The sequence below is a fragment of the Procambarus clarkii genome, chromosome 23, assembly GCF_040958095.1.
Source record: "Procambarus clarkii isolate CNS0578487 chromosome 23, FALCON_Pclarkii_2.0, whole genome shotgun sequence".
Taxonomy (NCBI): domain Eukaryota; kingdom Metazoa; phylum Arthropoda; class Malacostraca; order Decapoda; family Cambaridae; genus Procambarus; species Procambarus clarkii.
The window spans coordinates 46,241,621-46,253,692 of record NC_091172.1 but is presented as its reverse complement, the minus strand read 5'-3'; the positions used below and the strand labels follow the sequence as shown (position 1 = coordinate 46,253,692).

Below are 12,072 nucleotides of genomic sequence, written 5' to 3'. Positions count from 1 at the left end.
CAATCAATCAGAGCTACCAATGTGCTACTAGTATAGTACTACTTAGTATATTACTACTAGTATACTACTTAGTATACCTACTAATCTCCTCTATCTCATTTTTCTTTTTTCTTGCAATGTATCTTTTATCATTTTATTAATTCTGCTTGAATTTACCTACTTGAAATTATCTGTTAGATTAAGGACCTGCCCGAAACGCTGCGCGTACTAGTGGCTTTACAAGATTGTAAATACCAAGCTATGTATCCTCACAAACCCAATGTACCTTCTTGTATATAAATAAATAAATAAATAAATAAATACTCATCCTGTCGGCGGTAATTAAGCATATACCCATTCTTTGGACGGTACTGTACCCTATTCTCATGCTGTGGGCGACAATGGAGGCCATACCCATCCTGTGGGCGGTATAGTGGACGCCAAACACACATCCTTTGAGCGGAAGTGGAACATATACCCTTCCAGTGGGCAGTAGTGGATCCCATACCCATCCTGCATGCGGTAGTGGACGCCATATTCATCCTGTGGGCAGTAGTGGACCCCATGCTCATCCTGTAGATTATAGTGGTCGTCAAACCCACCCTATGGGCAGTTGTGGACCCCATACCCATCCTGCAGGCGGTAGTGGACCCCCATACCCATCCTGCAGGCAGTAGTGGACCCCCATACCCATCCTGTATAGTACTCACCTAATTGTGCTTGCGGGGATTGGGTTCTGGCTCTTTGGTCCCGCCTCTCAACCGTCAATCAACTGATGTACAGATTCCTGAGCCTACTGGGCTCTATCATATCTATATTTGAAACTGCGTATGGAGTCAGCCTCCACCACATCACTTCCTAGTGCATTCCATTTACTATCTACTCTGACACTGAAAAAGTTTTTTCTAATGTCTCTGCGGCTGATTTGGGTACTCAGCTTCCACCTGTGTCCCCATGTGCGTGTGCCACCCGTGTTAAATAATCCATCCTTGTCCACCCCTGTCAATTCGAGTACCTTTCCTTTCACTCCTGCCTGCTTCTCCAGTTTGTGCACTAGTCTCTTATGTGGTACTGTGTCAAAAGTTTTCTGGCAGTCCAGAAATATGCAGTCTGCCCAGCCCTCTCTCTCTCTCTTGCCTGATTTTTGTTGTCTGGTCATAGAACTCAATCCTGTTAGGCATGATTTGCAAACTCTGAACCCATGCTGATGTTGTGTTTCATGTTCTTTTGCTCCAGATGTTCCACTTGCTTTTTTCGCACAATCTTTTCTATCATCTTGCATGGAATGCAAGTTATGGACACTGGCTTGTAGTTCAGTGCCTCCTGCCTATCACCCTTCTTGTATATTGGGACTACGTTGGCCGTCTTCCAAATTTTTGGCAGTTCACCTGTTACCAGTGACTTCTTGTACACCATGGAGAGTGGTAGGCACAGAGCATCTGCTCCTTCCTTTAGAATCCATGGTGAGATTCCATCCGGGCCTATAGCCTTTGTCACGTCCAAATCTAGCAGATGCTTCCTCATCTCCCCACTGGTAATCACAAACTCCTCTAGTGGTGTCTGGGTTGATGTTCCTTCCCTTATTTCGAGGACTTCTCCTTGCTCTGAGGTGAAGACTTCCTGGAATTTCTTATTGAGTTCCTTGCACACTTCCTTGTCCTTTTTAGTGAATCTTTCTGCCCCTATCCTCAGTTTCATCACCTGTTCCTTCACTGTTGTTTTCCTCCTGATGTGGCTATGCAGCAGTTTGGGTTGAGTCTTTGCCTTGCTCGCTGTGTCATTTTCATATTGCCTCTCCTGCCTCTCTTCTCACCCTGACGTATTCATTGCTGGCGCTCTGGTATCTTTCTCTGCTCTCTAGTGTTCTGTTGTTTTTATAGTTTCTTCACGCCATTTTACTTAACTGCTTTGCTAGCTTGCAACTCTGATTAAACCATAGGCTTTTCATCTCTATTTCATTTTTTTCCTTTTGGACTGGGACGAACTTGTCTGCTGCCGCCTTACACTTCTGTGTAATGTAGTCCATCATGTCTTGAACCGTTTTTCCTCTGAGCTCTGTTTCCCAAGCTATTTCAGTTAGGAATTTTCTCATCTCATAGTTTCTCTTCCGGAATGCCGGCCTCTTGTTTTCTGGTCCCTTCCTTGAGTACATTAACCCTTCTTCGACCAAATATTCAAACAACAGTACACTGTGATCACTCATACCCCCGAGGGCTTCCAGACCGATTTCCCTTATATAGGTCGAGTCTTGCTGGATCATCATTGCCTCTCATTCTCGTGGGACCCTTGACATGCTGACTTAAAAAGTTTCTAGTCGTCACCTCAAGCAGTTTCGCTCCCCATGTTTCCTCATCTCCATGTGGTTCTCTGTTTTCCCAGTCTATCCTTCCATGATTAAAGTCCTCCATGCTGAGCAGATGGGATCGATTTCTACAGGCAGCAGCGGCTGCTCTCTCAATGATAATGTTAACTGCCATGTTGTTTCTGTCATACTCTTGCCTGGGTCTTCTTTCATTTTGTGGTGGGTTATATATCACTGCTACTACTACTCTTCGTGCTCGCATCGTCATGGTGCCTGTTATGAAGTCTCAGAACACTTCGCTGCCCGGAATAACCATCTCCTCGAAACTCCATTCCTTTCTCATCAGTAGAGCCATTCCGCCTCCTCCCCTTCCTTCCCTCTCTTTCCTTATTACAGTGTAGTCCTGGGGGAAACACCGCATTCGTTATGATTCCTGAGAGTTTTGTTTCTGTAAGTCCAATTACATCTGGGTTTACTTCTTGCCTTGTTTTTAATCCCATCTATGTTCGAGTACATAACCTAACTCTCTTCTGTCCATTCTCAGTTTCTGTTGATTCCACTGGAGTTGGGGGGTAAGGGATGCCTGGGATGGGTGAACCTAGGAAGGAGTGCCTGGGGGGTCTGGGGTGTGAGGGGGGCTGGGAGGATCTGGAACAAGGGGGGCTAGGGGGTCTGACGTGATGCGGCTGAGGGGATCCGGGGTTGCGGGGTTAGTTGGGGCAAGGGATGGGGGAGCTGGAGGGACATGTGGTGGTGTGGTGGAAGGTCACGGGTTGGAGTGTGCAGGGTAGACTGGGGTGAGTTAACAGGGTGGTCAGGGGTTGGGGAGGGGAGGGGTGCCTGGGGAGGGGGGGCCATGAGGGAGGGGGGTGGGGTTAATGGGAAGGGCACAGGCTGGAGAAACAGGGAAGGGCATGGGGTGCAGGAACAGAGAGGGTCTGGGGTAGGGGTTGGGGAAAAAAAAGGGCATGGGGGATTCTGGGGTCAGGGAACATGTGGGCATGATCTGAAGGGGGACTTTACTGTCTGGGGAGGTGCAAGTAATTGGTGGGGGATGGTTGAGGGGTTGGATGGTGGGAGGCTTCTGTTACAATTCTCCCTATGGGTACTGGCCTACTGGTGGGGGATTCCCACTCCCCTCTGAGGTTCCTCGAGACACTGAGCTGAGACCTGTGGCTCCCATATCCCCACTCCTTTCTCTGCGTCTCCTCCTTGCTTCTGCAGCCTTCCTTCTCTCCTCCCTTGTCATGTCCTTTTGCAGAAAGACGTCCTCGTATCCCCCTAACCTCACAAGTCTGCTCTTCCTGGATAGGATTTTCTCCTTTGTTGCCTCATTCATGAGCGCTACCTTTATCAATCGTTTCCTTTCCTTCTTGTAGATGCCCAGCCTGAAAACCTTCTCTATGTTGCTATTTGCCTCCTCCATATCCAGTCCCTCCAAGATCTCTGTCATGGTTTCTCGGTCCCTCCTCCTCCACTCCTCCCGATTGGATCCCTCTGGTTCCTGTACTCCTACAACTATAATTGTTCGTTTCCTTTCCAGCATTTGCTTAGTGCATTTTGCAGCTTCCTGTGAGGTAGCTGCTTTCATAGCTGTTGCCCATAGTGGTCCCCATACCCATCCTATGGGCAGTTCATGGGCCCAGACCTATCCTACAAGTGGTATGGGCCCCTTACCCACCTAACAGGTCGTAGTGGACCCGATACCGATCCTACAGTAGGTAGTATACACAATACCATCTTGTTTGCAGTAGTTTACCCCATAAACATTCCAACGTAACATCGTTTTCTGTTCACGATTCTACAATACTTTCTTTAAAGATGTTTAAAGCACAAACTAGTGTAAATAATAATGATTGTTGCAGCACTTTTATTTTATGTAATGAATTATAGTGCTTATTATAATTTACTAAGAACAACTAATATTTCTCATAACAAAACTACGAGCCTTCAATAGGATGTAGCTGATCTGTAATATTCTAAGAGCATGGACAATAGTAGGTCAATTTCACAACCCATGTGGGACCTGAAAACTACAATTTTCATTATAATTGAACCAATCACGACTTTTCTGCTCTCTACGGTAATGGTACCATCCGTTTTCTATGTGCGGCGGCTGGGACGCCAGAGAAAGAAGGTAAACAAGAGCGTACAGGACGCCCGCCAAGCTTGGTAGCTACTAGTCATGTAATCATATTAAGTATTAAAGTCAGTAACCAAGTCATGACTTTACATCAACCCTACAACCAAGACTTCCTTAGTGACACACAAACACCACATTGGCGACGAGGATGAACTGTGAACGCAGGTATTTGTTCAGTTTCAAACACAAGGGAGAAGCATGCTGCCTGGAGGAGGAAGAGAAGCTGTGAGCGCCATACCCGATGCTGTGTGCTAACCGATGCTGTGTGCTACCCAAGCTGTGTGCTACCCAAGCTGTGCTGAAGAAACTGTGTACTGAGGAATCTGCCGACGTTGTGTACGAAACGACGCTTTGATGTGTACAAAACCTGATGTTTTGGTTACGAAACGATGCTTCGTGCTACAAAATTCATCACGCTGTACCAACTGCTGCACCAACTGCTGTACCAACTGCTGTACCAACTGCTGTACCAACTGCTGTACCAACTGCTGTACCAACTGCTGCACCAACTGCTGTACCAACTGCTGCTGTACCAACTGCTGCTGTACCAACTGCTGTGCTTCTGCTGTGAGTAGGAACAACACATGTACACAAGGGTAGGTAAGAAGTCAGTTGTTGCTATATTGTGCACTGTTGTGAACTTTTGCATTAAAATGCTTGTGTGCTTTGCAAAATTAAAGTAATTACAGTGAATTCTTGACTAACATATTCAGTGCAGTAAGTGTTTAATATTCTGAGGAACATTTAAGTGATAAGTTACATTTATTCAGTAAAAATGGCAAATATACCTCAGTTTCCTGCATTTGATCCTGACTGTGACCAGACAAACCTGTCACAGAGGTGGGTCAAATGGCTTAAAAAGTTTGAAAATTTGTTGATAGTTTCTGACATCAAAAGTGCTGAAAGAAAGCGTGCCTTTCTACTTCATTATGCAGGTGATAGAGTTTGTGACATCTTTGACACACTGAAAGACACTGGTGGTGCCAAAGATTATGACACTGCCAAAGCCAAACTAACAGAGCATTTCAAACCAAGGCAAAATACTGCTATGGAAATTATGCATTTCAGGAGAGCAAAACAACTCTCTAATGAAACTGTGGATCAATACCACACACGTCTGCAGGGTTTAGCAGCCCATTGTGAGTTTGCTGATGTTGACAAAGAAATCAAACAGCAAATAATTGAAACATGCACATCTACACGTCTCCGTCGAAGAGCTCTAGAACTTGTTGGTGATGAAAGTTCTCTTACCAAGATACTGGATATTGCTCGTCGAATGGAAGATGCTGCACGTGATGCTCGTGTCATGGAGTGCAGTGCTAATAACGGTTCTGCCACTGTTACTAACAGTGATGAGGTATGTAAAGTTCAGGGAGGACATCGTAATCAAAGAAGATATCATGGCAAACCTAACAGTAAATTTAGCCGAGAACCACGTCACAACTGGGGTCAAGGAACAAGGCTCAAGCAGTCACAACGACCCACATCAGAGGGTGTCAACAATAAATGTTACAATTGTGGAGGAGACTACCCACACCAAGATAATGTTTGTCCTGCTCAAGGTAAGAAGTGCTATGAGTGTGGAAAACTAGGTCATTTTGGTGCTATGTGTCGTTCTGCACTAAAGAAACCACAGTCAATGAATAAAAGCACTGTACGAGGATCAGGTCATAGGGGTCGAGGTGGTAAACACAATATTGCACCTCATATCCAGAATGTTAATAATGTACAAGACAACATTTCATTACAACCAGTCTCAGATGACAGTGAAGGTGATTATACTTATGGAGTACAATCAATCACAGAATGGAATGATCTTCCAAACAACCCAGAGACTATAGTATATATTGCTGGTATTTGTCTCAAAGTTCTTATTGACACTGGATCAAACATTGACACCATGGCTGAGTGCCACTATGAAAAATTTAGAAAACAGTTCCCAAAGCTAGAAAAATACAATGGTAAAGCCACTGCTTATGCTTCGAAGTTAGCCTTGCCAGTGATTGGAACTTTAACTGCAGAGATTAAGTCAAAGAATGCAATGCTCATTACTACATTCCATGTTGTTAGGAATGCAAAGGAGTCTTTACTCAGTTACAAGACTTCAACCAAATTGGGGCTACTTCAGCTTTCTAATGCTGTAGCAGTGGAATCTGCAAACAATGTTGATGGTATTGTTGCTGAATTTTCTGATCGATTTAAATCCATAGGTTGTTATACTGATAGCAAAGTACATCTGCATATCAACCCAGATGTAATTCCAGTTGCCCAACCACATCGCCGACAACCATTCCATACTCGCAAGAAAGTCGATGCCGAACTGGATAGGCTGATGGAACTAGATATCATTGAACCAGTAACAGGCCCAACACCATGGGTAAGCCCAATTGTCACTCCACCAAAGCCGAAGAATCCAGATGAGATACGCATTTGTGTGGACATGCGTGTTCCCAACAAGGCAATAATGCGTGAACGCCATCCTACACCCACTGTAGATGATATGATCTACCGCTTGAATGGTGCAACTGTATTCAGCAAGTTAGATTTAAACAAGGGCTATCATCAGCTTGAACTTGATGAGGAGAGTCGATTCATCACAACGTTTACGACACATCGAGGTCTGTATAGGTACAAGCGCCTGAGTTTTGGTATTAACAGTGCTGCCGAGGTATTCCAGCACACCATCAGCCAGGTATTGCAAGATATACCTAATGCTGACAACATGTCTGATGACATCATTGTTTATGGCCGTACCCAAGCTGAACACGACAAAGCTCTTCGTGCAACATTGCAACGCTTACGAGAAAAGAATTTGACGCTAAGCCGAGCAAAGTGTGAGTTCAATCAACATAAAATTGAAATCTTTGGACATGTACTTAGTGACAAAGGTCTGTCTCCAGATCCTAAGAAAGTTGCAGATATCAAGAATGCTGCACCTCCTTCAACGTCCACTGAAGTACATAGTTTTCTGGGAATGGCAAACTACTGTTCTCGCTTCATTCCAGATTTTGCTACCATTACGAAGCCTCTACGTGAGCTCCTGAAGAAAAATGCATCATGGTACTGGAGCGATATCGAGCAAAATGCATTTGATGCTGTGAAAGATGCACTAGTAGAGAATGCGACTGCTGCATACTTTGATCCATCAATGGACACTGAGTTAACGGTGGATGCTAGTCCTGTTGGTTTAGGTGCTGTTTTAGCCCAACACAAACCTGGTCAACCAGATTCCAGAGTAGTAATTGCCTACGCCAGCCGTTCTCTCACAGATGTTGAGCAACGATACAGTCAGACAGAGAAGGAAGCTCTTGCTCTTGTATGGGGCTGTGAACACTTCAATGTGTATCTGCTTGGTGCGCCCTTCACCACGATGGTCACTGACCACAAACCGTTGGAGACCATCTTCAATAATCCAAAGTCCAAACCACCAGCTCGCATTGAGAGATGGGCTCTTCGTCTGCAACCATACAACTTTACGGTGAAATACAAGCCGGGTGCAGGCAATCCCGCTGATTACATCAGTCGACATCCTGCAAACAGTTTCACCATCACCAAGCATCAGCAAGTTGCCGAGGAATATGTACACTCTGTAACCTGTGATGCAGACCCTAAGGCTCTTACTCTTGATGAAATCCGTACTGCAACCCTGGAGGACCCAACTCTGCAAGCAACAGTGGATGCATTGACTAAGAAAAAGTTTCCACGCATCCCACCCTCAGGAATTGACCAAGATGCATTCAAAGCACTTGAACGCATCCAGACAGAATTAAGTGTTACGCAACAACGCGACACTGTGCTGCGAGGTACTCGTATCGTGATTCCAGCTGTTCTCCAGCAACGTGCTCTGAAGCTTGCACATCAAGGACACCAAGGTCTTGTTAGGACCAAACAGCTGCTACGAGAAAAGGTGTGGTTTCCTGGCATTGATCGTCAAGCAAAGGATATGCATGATGCCTGTGTCCCTTGCCAAGCTGCAGTGGATACTTCAAGACCAACACCTCTACAACCTTCACCACTACCTGCTGCACCATGGACGGAAGTATCGATGGACTTCTGCGGACCACTACCAACTGGAGAGTACTTGATGGTAGTCATTGATGATCACTCACGTTATCCAGAAGTAGAAATCATCAATTCCACATCTGCAAAGGCCGTCATCCCGAAACTCGACAAGATCTTTTCAAACTTTGGCATTCCTGAAGTTGTCAAGACGGACAATGGACCGCCATTCAATGGACAAGACTTTGTCAACTTTGCTGAGCATATTGGATTCAAACACCGCCGTGTGATGCCACTACATCCTCAAGCAAATGGAGAAGTTGAGAGATTCATGCAACCTCTCATGAAAGCGGTACGCTGTGCTCATGCCGAAGGACGATCCTGGAAACAAGCTATGTATGCTTTTCTCAGGAACTACCCTGCAACACCACATGGAACACTGGGCAAGTCGCCTGGCGAACTTTTATTTGGACGTCCTATGAGAATCGCACTACCCGTCATGCCAGCCGAGGTAACGGATAAACGTCTCGCTCAGAAGGATGCACTAGCCAAGGGCAAAATGAAAATTGCTCATGATCAACGTGCAAAGGAACAGTTCATAAAGGTTGGAGACACTGTTCTCGTTAAAAAGAAAAAAGAGGGAAAGTTAGATATGCCGTATGATACAAAACCATATAAAGTGATTAGTGTAAAAGGAACTATGGTAACAGCTAGTAATAGAGATCATAGTATAACACGTAATATGGCTTATTTCAAAGTGATTCCAACTAGTGTAGAAAATGATGAAGTGCAAAGTCGTGCAAAAGAAAAAGAAAAAAATAGTTATAACCCGACAAACAATTCATCAAGGGATGTTATTGCATTTAAGGACTCTCGTCCTAAACGTCATGTTAAACGCCCTACACGATTTGATGATTAATTGTGTTCCTATGTAATGAAAAGTATTTACTTATTGTGCTAAACTAAATTTAATATTGTTTGAATAATGCAGATATCTCATTCAATATTTTGTAACTTTGTATTACAGTTTCTTTCATGTTTGTTTAACATTGCATATGTATTTTTAAAATTGAAATCCTTTGTGGAAAAGATTAAGTTGTTTAAATTCGTTGTGTGCTTAATTAATGTTAAATGTATGCAGTATCTCTTGATATGTTAATAACTTACTTTGTGTCAATAACTTTGCTTTGTGCTACACGCATGGTAGACATCCTGTATTCATTCTTTTTAAAGAAAAGGAGGGATGTCATGTTCACAGAAAATGATACCATCCGTTTTCTATGTGCGGCGGCTGGGACGCCAGAGAAAGAAGGTAAACAAGAGCGTACAGGACGCCCGCCAAGCTTGGTAGCTACTAGTCATGTAATCATATTAAGTATTAAAGTCAGTAACCAAGTCATGACTTTACATCAACCCTACAACCAAGACTTCCTTAGTGACACACAAACACCACAGACGGGTACTCTGAGACGTAAATTGGTACGTGAGGAAGAGTTTGGCCTTGAAAAAAATATAACTGGGAATATACCACATATGTACTAATTCATAAGGAAAATATTAACTATTAGCAATAAGTCATATATGTGCCGTCTTGTGCGAGAGCGGGTTGTATAGTGGTGTGGTGAACCCTGTGGTCATGTATGGTGGTGTGGTGAACCCTGTGGTCATGTATGGTGGTGTGGTGAACCCTTCATGTATGGTGGTGTGGTGAACCCTGTGGTCATGTATGCTGGTGTGGTGAACCCTGTGGTCATGTATGGTGGTGTGGTGAACCCTTCATGTATGGTGGTGTGGTGAACCTTGTGGTCCTGGTTGCTGGAGTGTTGATCTTTGTGGTAGTTTACACTGGCGTTGTGGTTGTAGTTGTTACAACGCCAAAGTAGGGTTAGACATGTGGTTAATAATTGTGTGAAATGTCGGAAGTTCAACATCACTTACAGAGAACAGCAGTAGTTGTAATATATGAAAAACCCTGGACACTATTGTGGCGGAGACTATATATCTGTGGCCGACGTCTACAAATGAGTGTAGAAACACCTTTGTCCCCTTTGGCTGACGTTAAAGACATTACCTATGGACTGGCACATGAAAATTCTTAGCAGAATAGTTACATATTGAATATATACTTTCACTTGAAAAACTATTAATCTTATGTTGAACTTTTATAATAATTTGTGTAAGAAATAAAAGCAATTAAGATTATCACAGACCTTTTGTTAGACGACAATAACCGGATGATGTTTGATGTACCACTAGCGCTAAACTGGCTGTTAAACCAAGAGCTATTTGCTGCTTGTTTTACCAAAACCTTATGGCTCACTGGTTTACCAAAAGCTGTAGGCAGGAGAGTTGCTAAGGATAGTTTGTCTCTAATTACTTATTGCTGCACACCAGGCCACACTCTCAATGTAACCAACTGTCACACTCAGGACAAGGCCCTGTGGTCACATTATGGTCATTACCTTCTGGACACCAGGTACAGTGTTTGCAACAGATAAAATCAATGAATGCTGGTAAAACCAAAAGCAAGACACTTCACTACACACGAGAACTGTTAACAGTACACTACTCACAAATACACTGGCGTTAGCGGTGACACCAAATAAGGGCAAACATGTCGCCGCTACGCAGTATCCATATCGAGGCGGACGGAACGTTGAGCGACAAAAAGCGATACCAGTGACAAAAATGTAACTTTCCTTTCTAGATTATCTTACACATAAATAGCACAGATGTGTGGTCTGTGCTCTCTGCTATGTTACTGGTGATATTTATCACACACGACCGGCCTGTGTGTACTCTGTGTTCCTTTTATGTTACTGGTGATATCTATCACACACTACTGAGCCAGCTGTGGAGATATCTACCACACACTACTGGGCCAGCTGTGGTGATATCTATCACACACTACTGGGCCAGCTGTGGAGATATCTATGACACACTACTGGGCCAGCTGTGGAGATATCTATCACACACTACTGGGCCAGCTGTGGAGATATCTATCACACACCACTGGGCCAGCTGTGGAGATATCTATCACACACTACTGGGCCAGCTGTGGAGATATCTATCACAAACTACTGGGCCAGCTGTGGAAATATCTATCACACACTACTGGGCCAGCTGTGGAGATATCTATCACACACTACTGGGCCAGCTGTGGTGATATCTATCACACACCACTGGTCCAGCTGTGGTGATATCAATCACACACCACTGGGCCAGCTGTGGAGATATCTATCACACACCACTGGGCCAGCTGTGGAGATATCTATCACACACTACTGGGCCAGCTGTGTGTGCTCTGTGCTCCCTCTATGTTAGTGCAACCCGCTCTCGCTATAACATAGTATCATTGTGGTCAAAGGCTCATAGTTCCTAAGCCGCTAATGTTCATAGTTTATCTGTGGTAGATTTCCAGTTATTTCCCTATCACCAGGCACCAACCCTTCATCACGAACCATAGTCTGTCTCATAGTACCCGTCTCATCACTGTAGAGAGCATAAGGGTCCGTTTGCTCCTATTTTAAATGATAATTGTATTTTTACAATGAAACATCTGATATGAAATGTACGTACTATTTTCCATGTTATTCAAGTATCATGGATACGCTACATCCAATTGAAGGCTCGTAGTTTTGTTTTGAGA

The 12,072-nt window shown here is 44.2% G+C and overlaps 1 protein-coding gene across 1 annotated transcript in view; it reads right to left on the bottom strand.

Annotated features, from left to right (window-relative positions):
- LOC138367847 (mucin-7-like) overlaps positions 1-10,987 on the bottom strand; it is a 72,585-nt gene extending 61,598 nt beyond the window's left edge. Inside the window, exon 1 of the mRNA XM_069329830.1 lies at positions 10,634-10,987. The gene's annotated coding sequence lies outside the window, so the exon portion shown is untranslated. The remainder of the gene's footprint in view (positions 1-10,633) is intronic.
- Positions 10,988-12,072: the final 1,085 nt, after the last annotated feature.